Genomic DNA, 8,699 nt, shown 5'->3' with positions numbered 1-8,699 from the left:
AGAGAGACAGGTGGATCAATGCTAGCAGCATTAGAGTGGCATGCTTGGTAGACAGTTGAAACAAAAAGAGCAAAATAATTTTAAAAAAAAGAGAGAGAGAGAGAGCCTTCTAAGTTACCAGGAACGGTTAGGTTAAAACCTAAAGATCAGAAGTCCCCTAACTGGTGTAGCTTCTCTGGAGGCTCAGCGGTAAAGAATCCACCTGAGATGCAGGAGACTAGGGTTCAATTACTGGGTCAAGAAGATCCCCTGGAGAAGGAAATGGCCACCACTCAAGTATTCTTGCCTAGAAAGTCCCATAGATGGAGGAACCTGGCAGGAGTGTCACCAAATAGTCAGACACGACTGAGTGACTAAACAACAACATGTGGCAGTCAGGATCTGGGATTTACTTTAGTTACACACTGGCTGTTCAAGGGCTTCCCTGGGATTTGGCACATGAGATGAAGAATGACGCAGCCACTAATAGAAGAAACATGCAACTTGGGCCCCTCATAACTGCACATGGAAGTCCTCACAGTATCCTCCCTAGATCCCTTCATAGAAGGGCTTCTGCCTATCATGGCTTAGCTCATGGTACCCATGATGCATGCTTGCATGCTAAGTTGCTTCAGTTTCTTTGAGACCCTATGGACTGTGACCTGCCTGGCTCCTGTATCCATGGAATTCTCTAGGCAAGTCAGTATAGAAACTGACTCCAGGGTATCCTGGAGCCCTCCTCCAGGGTATCTTCCCAATCCAGGGATCGAACACACATCTCTTACGTGTCATGCATTGACTGGTGGTTCTTTACCACTAGCACCATCTGGGAAGCCTGATACCCATAATAACCATTAGTAATAATACCTCATCTTGGTAGAGAGCACTCTGCATCCACTTTAGTACATTTTACCCCTGCTATTCCTTGTGATTCTCACAATAGTTCTGATGTACAGTCAGTTTGGATTAACGTTAGTTTGGATTTGCAGATGAGAACAGACTCAGGGAAGGACTTGCTCCAGGTCCAACAGCTTGTGAGTGGCAATGCCAGTGTTTCTGACGATAGGCCACTTCCCCTGCCACAGCCAAGTGCTGCCTCTCCAGCTCTGGTCAAGCTTCCGAAACAAAGTGAGTTCCAAAGCTGCTGGGGAGAGTCATCTTTAAGTTTTGCTTCTCCCAGTGGATTCAGGAGCAGTATGGTCTCTCTACAGTGTTGGATGAAGTGAACAAAGAGATGACCTTTATTTGCGTTCTGTCTTCAGCTTCTATTTACCACTGACTCTGCAACAACGAACAAATTAACTTCTCTGACGATTGATTTCTCTGTCTATAAAATGGCAAAAGTAATATTTGTCACCCACTGACATTTCTAGAATTAAGGAACCAATGGTTCTAAAATACAGTGAAAGAGATTATTTCAAAACGATGCTCTAGAAATAGAAATAAGAATTTTGATTCAATACATTTAAATGTGATTTTTAAACAGAAATTATGGTTTTACCAAAGAGTCTTGCCACATTGAACTCATCAAAATTTGTATTATTATTATTATTACAATTTATTTCCTATTCACATTAATTGCCTAGGCAGTAAATGGGCTTTCGAGTTTTACAGATTTTGCCATTTTATGGTCCACTGCTGAAGACCAACATTTCATTATCTTATAGTCTCCACCTGAAATTTCATTTCACTCAGTTTGTTTTTTAGCTGTACATGAGCAATAACATGCTTTTAAAGCGCTGGCTCAGAAAAAAGTATAAGATGATGAATCAGGTTTTACTTCAACACTAAAAGTACCATTTTGCACCATAATCTAGCAATGACACAACACTGTTGCTGGTCCTGGTGACCTGTCTCTGCGCAGTGACAGCTTTCATTAGTTAGGCCAGCATGCCTCCCACTCAGGGAAACTAAAGGATGTGTAATATCTCTGAGAAGAGTTAGGGTATAGCAACCAGACACATGAAGTCTTCCTAATGAATGAGGCTAACAGCCCAGAGCCACTGGGGATAAAACTATTAAGCCAGAGAGACATCTATGGCTTGCAAATTTGATATGGTGTGTTTATTCTTGAGAAGCCATTTTTAGATGAGAAGTACAAACGTTTACACTGGACCAGGTTGTCTGAGGCGCCTGAATTAACCAAAAGCTTTCCATAAAGGTGCTATCGGTTGTCAAAGTTGACCTTGAAATAATATAGAATCATTTTTCTGAGAGATTCCATCACAAATCAGTATTTTCATGAATGATATCCTACAATATTGACTATTTCATAAGAACTAATTTTTCTCTAAATTGGGTTAGTATCACTTAGCATTTCTATCTTTCTCTTGTTTTCAGGAAGACAATGAATTAATACACTGCAAAAAGCCTTCTAAAAAAATAAATACTTGTCTTTAAACTCCAGGAGTTGGTGATGGACAGGGAGGCCTGGCGAGTTGTGGTTCACGGGGTCACAACCCCACGAACTGAACCGAGAGACATGTCTTTTAAACATCTAAGTGCTTCACTTAGTCCTATTAAACAGGGTCCACCACTAAGAAAACAAAGGAAATCAAATAAAAAAACCAAGTTGGTTTATTTATCAAAAGGTTTTGTTTTCTTAAACACAGGGAATCCTAGCTCAAAGTAAACTGCCTGTAATGCAGGAGAGACCTGGGTTGGTTCCCTGGGTCAGGAAGATCCCCTGGAGGAGGGAATGGCAGCCCACTCCAATATTCTTGCCTGGAGAATTCCAAGGACAGAGGAGCCTGGCGGGCTGCAGTCTATGGGGTCACAAAGAGTTGAATACAACTGAGCAACTAACACTTTCACTAGCTCAAAGTGCTCAAAAATGTTCATTTTCCTCATGACATCTGCATTAAATTTGGACACTTTGGTTAGCCTTGTGCATTTCATGTTGTTTTGCTTTAATCTCTAAAGTGACCCGTGCTTTTCCATTAGCCTGTCAGGAGACTAGCCATTTACTCGTCTCACACCCACTTAAAACAAGCACACAATGTCTGGAAAACAATCTGCAGTAACTTCAACAGTGTCCATAGATTGGAATATGAGCAATCATTGAGATTCTGTCTACTTTATTGACCTAAAATTCCTCAAATTGAGAAGAAACTTGTGCCTATAGATGCTTATTATGCTTTAATATCTGGCTGGTACTGTGGCAATGACACTAGCTAAATAACATTAATACATCTAATGCTTTTTCTGTAAACCTTCATAGAGCTTCACTGGAAAAAAGTCATCTAAATATATAGAGAAATTAACACCATGTCTGTGTAACTGAAATAAATGATACTTTGAAAAAATGTTACTTTGGCTGTTTTGGTGTTGAACTATTACAGTGAAAGAACAAGGACTCAAGTCAACTTTCTTTACAGGAATTTGAAATATTGTGATGTGACCTGTAATATCTGTATTTTTCAAAACACAAATTTTTAGATTTTTCACTAAAATATTGATATAACCCAAAGATTTTTCTAAATGCTTCTTTTGACTGTTAATTCTTAAAATCTTTACATGATGAAACAAAAGTTTCATTTTTGTTGTTGCTATGCCTCTCAAGCTTAATTCCTATTTTTGTTCTTCTATTAAAGTAAAAGGATAGCTTCAAGAAACTGTATTATGTCAGTCTTATACCATGAATGCTAAGAGAAAAGCTAATTAGAATCTGGGAAACCATGATGAAAAATTAAAATTGCTATGCAATCCATTCAGTGTAGCATTTATGTCACTAAAGCAAACCAGCTGTTATATGCCTGATATAAAGTGCATTCTTAGTTTTAATTCTTAGCCAATAAAATGTACCAATATAAGTGCAATTCTAAATGCGTCACTAAATTGACAATGTTACTAAGTTCAAGGTGAAATTCTTTTGATGTATCTAGGGACTCGGAAGAACATTGTTTTACAACTTCCTTTCCTAGATAAATAATTATGACATCTTAATATGTTTAGTTGGTATCAACAGTTCAGCTAATATTGACCAAAGAAGCTGAGGTGTCTATATTTAAACTCTTATTTCCATAAGAGCTTCACCACACTTCACAGAATAAATATTCTAAAATCGATGAGATCTATTACTCTCAAAGTACATTTCAAATTCATTCATTTTTCCAGACAAATTATTTTTCCAGTCATATCCACCTGAATTGAAGGAAATCCCTTGTATTTGGAACAAGGACTCCATGTTTCTATTGCAGTTGTTCTACTTTAAAGCCAGGGTGAAATCACATCACTGTTTAATACCACTGTATACCTCCTAGTTGAAATGATAAGCAATTGATTATGAGTCTGTAAAAGATAAGCCATTAGAGAAACCATATCTTTTCCAAATATGTTTCATTCCTTCTCATTTACCAGATGGTACCTGTGTCATTGACTGTCATTAATATTTTTTACCTTCATTGTCATAGTGGTCTTAATAAGCAGGTAAAGTTAAAAAGAAAAAGCATGTGATATGTAGCAGGATTTATATAAATTTGTGCAGCCTGGATTCAGTTTTTCTGCTGCTCTACTTAATGAGGCATAAAAATAAGGTTATAGACACCAACAATATCAAAAAACCCTAACCTGTCTTCCATAGGAAAAGGAATGGAAATTAAAGGTGCAGTAACATAAGAGTAGTGGGTTTCAAATCATATAGTGGACATTGAAGGACCTTCTTCATTTGGATTGGAACTATAAAATTATGTTTCTGGAGCAGCGTGAGATTTATTCAATTAGGGTTTCCTGATAAAGCAGAACTGAGTTTCTATATCCCTTCTGAACATACATCTCCTTTCCTTATCACACTATTAAAATAAGTCAATTAAATCTTGCCCTCTATAATGATCTCACAATTAAGTTTAATTAATAAATCTTGCTCTAATACATTCAGTATGATAAGTCCAAATGCTTTGTTCGGTAGCTTCTTCACAGGAGGTGGCATAAGGAGGAAGATGCTTTACATCTTTTACAACCATTGCTATTCAGTGTAAAGAATTACCAGCATGTTCTCTTCCAAAACCAAAATGTCTTTTGCAAATCATAGTGAACACGGACTAAACATTTATTGTAAAGAAATAGAAATGGGCAAAAGTCAACTGTAGGGCTCTCCTTATTATCTAGGAATGGGAAGTCTACATTGCAAAATTGACATCGTTACCCAGCCATCTGGTTGATATGTAGGCCATGAGTTTCTCCCTCCAGAGGAAAAATTTTCTTATTAAGTAAGACTGTGTGTAAGACATCTGTGATACAGAGGTGATGCTAAATTCTCCATTCACCTAAACACTGTCCTACCGCTTTTAAGATCTGGGCTTCCATCCCAATCTGACAGGTTCAAGATCTTTAAAAAGTAAATTTCAGTTACCAAACATAATTACTGCATACATTGGCAAACAAAGAATATTGCTTTTGTTCTTAAAAGTTAATCCAAAAAAAAAAAAAAAAAGAGAGAGAGTGTACCAGGGGAAAAAAGTTTGGAGAAACCTTCATACTCTATTCTTCTCTGGAGATTCACAATGCAGGATACAGCACATTCAAGTTCTTGAGAAGTTTTGATCTAAAGAAATGTTTACATTTATTTAATCCCTATTTCCCAAAATAATTTCCCAGGGAATACATTTTTCAGGGAATCTTCATGATATTGAAAGAATATAGTATTCCTTAGAACACAGTAGAGGAATATATATATATATATATATATATATATATATTTTTTTTTTTTTTTTGGAAGATAGTTGAGAAAGGACTAGAAGAAGAAAAAGCAACCAAGGAGGACTTAACAGTATGGGAAATGGTTTATGTGACTGGACTTCAGTCTTGTTGGCTATCAGAAATTAAATTGCTCTCACTTTGAAGGCATCCTTGATTCTTAGGAGCATGATGAATGAAGCAATTAATCATTGAAAAGCTCTAATAATATTTAGTTAGGCATAAGACATCCTCTTTACTGAAGTGTATGTCACATATGTGCATACTCTTGTTTGTGCGTGTGCTCAGTCCCATCTGGCTCTTTGTGACCCCATGGATTGCAGCCAGAGGGTACAGGCTCCTCTGCTCATGAGATTTTCCAGGCAAGATCACTGGAGTGGGTTGCCATGCTCTCCTCCAGGGAAATCTTCCCAACCCAGCAATGAAACCCATGTCTCCTGCATCTCCTGCATCGGTAGGTCAATTCTTTACCACTGAGCCACCCTGGGAAGCCCTGCTCTTATTTACTCTTCAGTAAATGATGTCAATATAAAACAAAAGGAATATGCATAAAGACAATATTGAAGGGGGAGAAAACTTCCTTTGCTTTCTTGTTTTTTTGAATGAAAAGAAATGGATTTTGTTGTAGATCAAAAATGGTCAAATATTAACAATAAAATATTCCTCAAGCTAATAGATTCCAATATAATTTTTATTATTACTGTGTTTTAGAGCAGAGGAAAATAAGAATCAAGCAGTGTCATGTTGCTTACACTCATCAAGTCATTGACCAGTTTTGTTAAGCTTGGTATAGCTGATTAAAATTCCAAACTTTTCCTATTACATCATATATGTTTATAATTTGTTCAATTTTGGTTTTGTTTTACTACAAATGTTTCTTATTTGAGAAACTGGCTTTTTGTCACAAGTTTTGTATCATAAACAAAAAATATAACTTACAGTTAACCTCAAAGAAAACATGTAATTTCTTACACACGAAGACTTGGAAAACGTATTAGCTTTCATATTCACATTCAACTCAGTTTGGTCTCACTGCCATTTATGAATGCATGTATAGTCCATTTGCAAAAATATTTTTTAATTCAGTTTAAAATTTTTTATGGTGTGTTCTACGTGATCCCAACTTTAAAGGTCATTCTGCTGCCATTGATTCCGAAATGGTACCAAAGAAAGGCAGTGATGATTTTATCTCCTGTAGGTGTGCTGCCTGGTTTCTTGCAGTACTAACTAATTTGCTACAGGCCTAAAAAAAGAGAATTTGTTCTAACTTGCATGGTTGGGTTAAAATATCTAATCAGTCAGTATTTCAGAGCCGAGATATTGCAGTAAATTTATTATTTTCACCTTAACTTGGTAGTGAAGTTATTGTACCTCAATCATTAAAATCAATTTTGCTTTACATATAATTGTATTATAAAGCTAATTCCAGGGGCAAGATCTATTATATTCAATTGAATTCCAAACATTGATGAACCATGGTATTAAATTCCAACACTGCATATGGGAGTTTAACTTTTTAGTTTGAATTCACTAATATAATTAAATTGTGGCAATTCAAACAAAGAGATACTTTCCATTACTAAAGTTAATAAGGCATAAAGAAGTGCTAGAAGAAATCACAAATCTAAGCATATATAGGTTGGAATCTCTTGCAAGTCAAGGAAAAACAAAATGGAATCTGTGGGTTTCTGTTTGTAAAAGAGTTTTTTCCAAGACTTAAAAATATATACTGACTATCATGCACGGAATTGCTGTAAGATACCAACATTGATTTATCTATATACCTTATGAAAATCTATCTTAGTTTTAGTCACATTTGTTTTCATTAGACTAACATCTCTGTAGTGGAAAAAAAAGTTTTATGCTTCAAATTACAGAGTTCTAAAGCAAGAATGCAATGGCACCCCACTCCAATACTCTTGCATGGAAACTCCCATGGACGGAGGAGCCTGGTAGGCTGCAGTCCATGGCGTCGTCGCGAAGAGTCAGACACGACTGAGCGACTTCACTTTCACTTTTCACTTTCATGCATTGGAGAAGAAAATGGCAACCCACTCCAGTGTTCTTGTTTGGAGAATCCCAGGGACGGCAGAGCCTGGTGGGCTGCCGTCTATGGGGTCGCACAGAGTCGGACACGACTAAAGCGACTTAGCAGCAGCAGCAGCAGCAAAGCAAGAATGACTCCAGTTTTAAGGTTCCTCACTCCATCTTGTTCCTCCTCTAATCTTCCCCTGCCTAGTGAACTAGAGCTTAGAACTAGTGAACTAGAAGTGAACATCCTTCTGCCTAGTGAACTGGAGCTCTTAAGCACTCTTGTTACTTTGGGATTTAAGAGGAAGAGAGGATAGAGGGGGTACAAAACTAATGGAAGAGAAAAGTTAGGAAAGAAGGAAGGTATCTGCCTGTTAAAGCTCAGATTCATCCCTGCCCTTTCCTTGCTTCATTTTAAAACAGAAGAATGACTCCTACAGCTATATTCCCCAGGATTCTTTTTCCTGACATCCAATATACTTGGTCACTGGTAGATTGCAAGGCAAAAGGAGCAAAGAATCCAGAATATTTTCAGTTCAGTTCAGTTCAGTTCACTCAGTCATGTCCGACTCTTTGTGACCCCATGAGTTGCAGCAAGCCAGGCTTCCCTGTCCATCACCATCTCCTGGAGTTCACTCAAACTCATATCCATTGAGTCGGTGATGCCATCCAGCCATCTCATCCTTGGTCATCCCCTTCTCCTGCCCGCAATCCCTCCCAGCATCAGAGTCTTTTCCAATGAGTCAACTCTTCACATGAGGTGGCCAAAGTACCGGAATTTCAGCTTTAGCATCATTCCTTCCAAAGAACACCCACGACTGATATCCTTTAGAATGGACTGGTTGGATCTCCTCGCAGTCCAAGGGACTGTCAAGAGTCTTTTCCAGAATATTTTACCCCCTTTCTAAACCAGATGTGTACAGGGATTATTTCAGGCCGTATCTACATTAGCTTCATGATTTCAAATTCCTGGTAGACTCTGATCACCATAATTC

This window comes from Bos indicus x Bos taurus, chromosome 20 (assembly GCF_003369695.1).
Source record: "Bos indicus x Bos taurus breed Angus x Brahman F1 hybrid chromosome 20, Bos_hybrid_MaternalHap_v2.0, whole genome shotgun sequence".
Taxonomy (NCBI): Eukaryota; Metazoa; Chordata; class Mammalia; order Artiodactyla; family Bovidae; genus Bos; species Bos indicus x Bos taurus.
The sequence above is the reverse complement of the archived record's forward strand: the minus strand, read 5'-3'. Positions refer to the sequence as shown.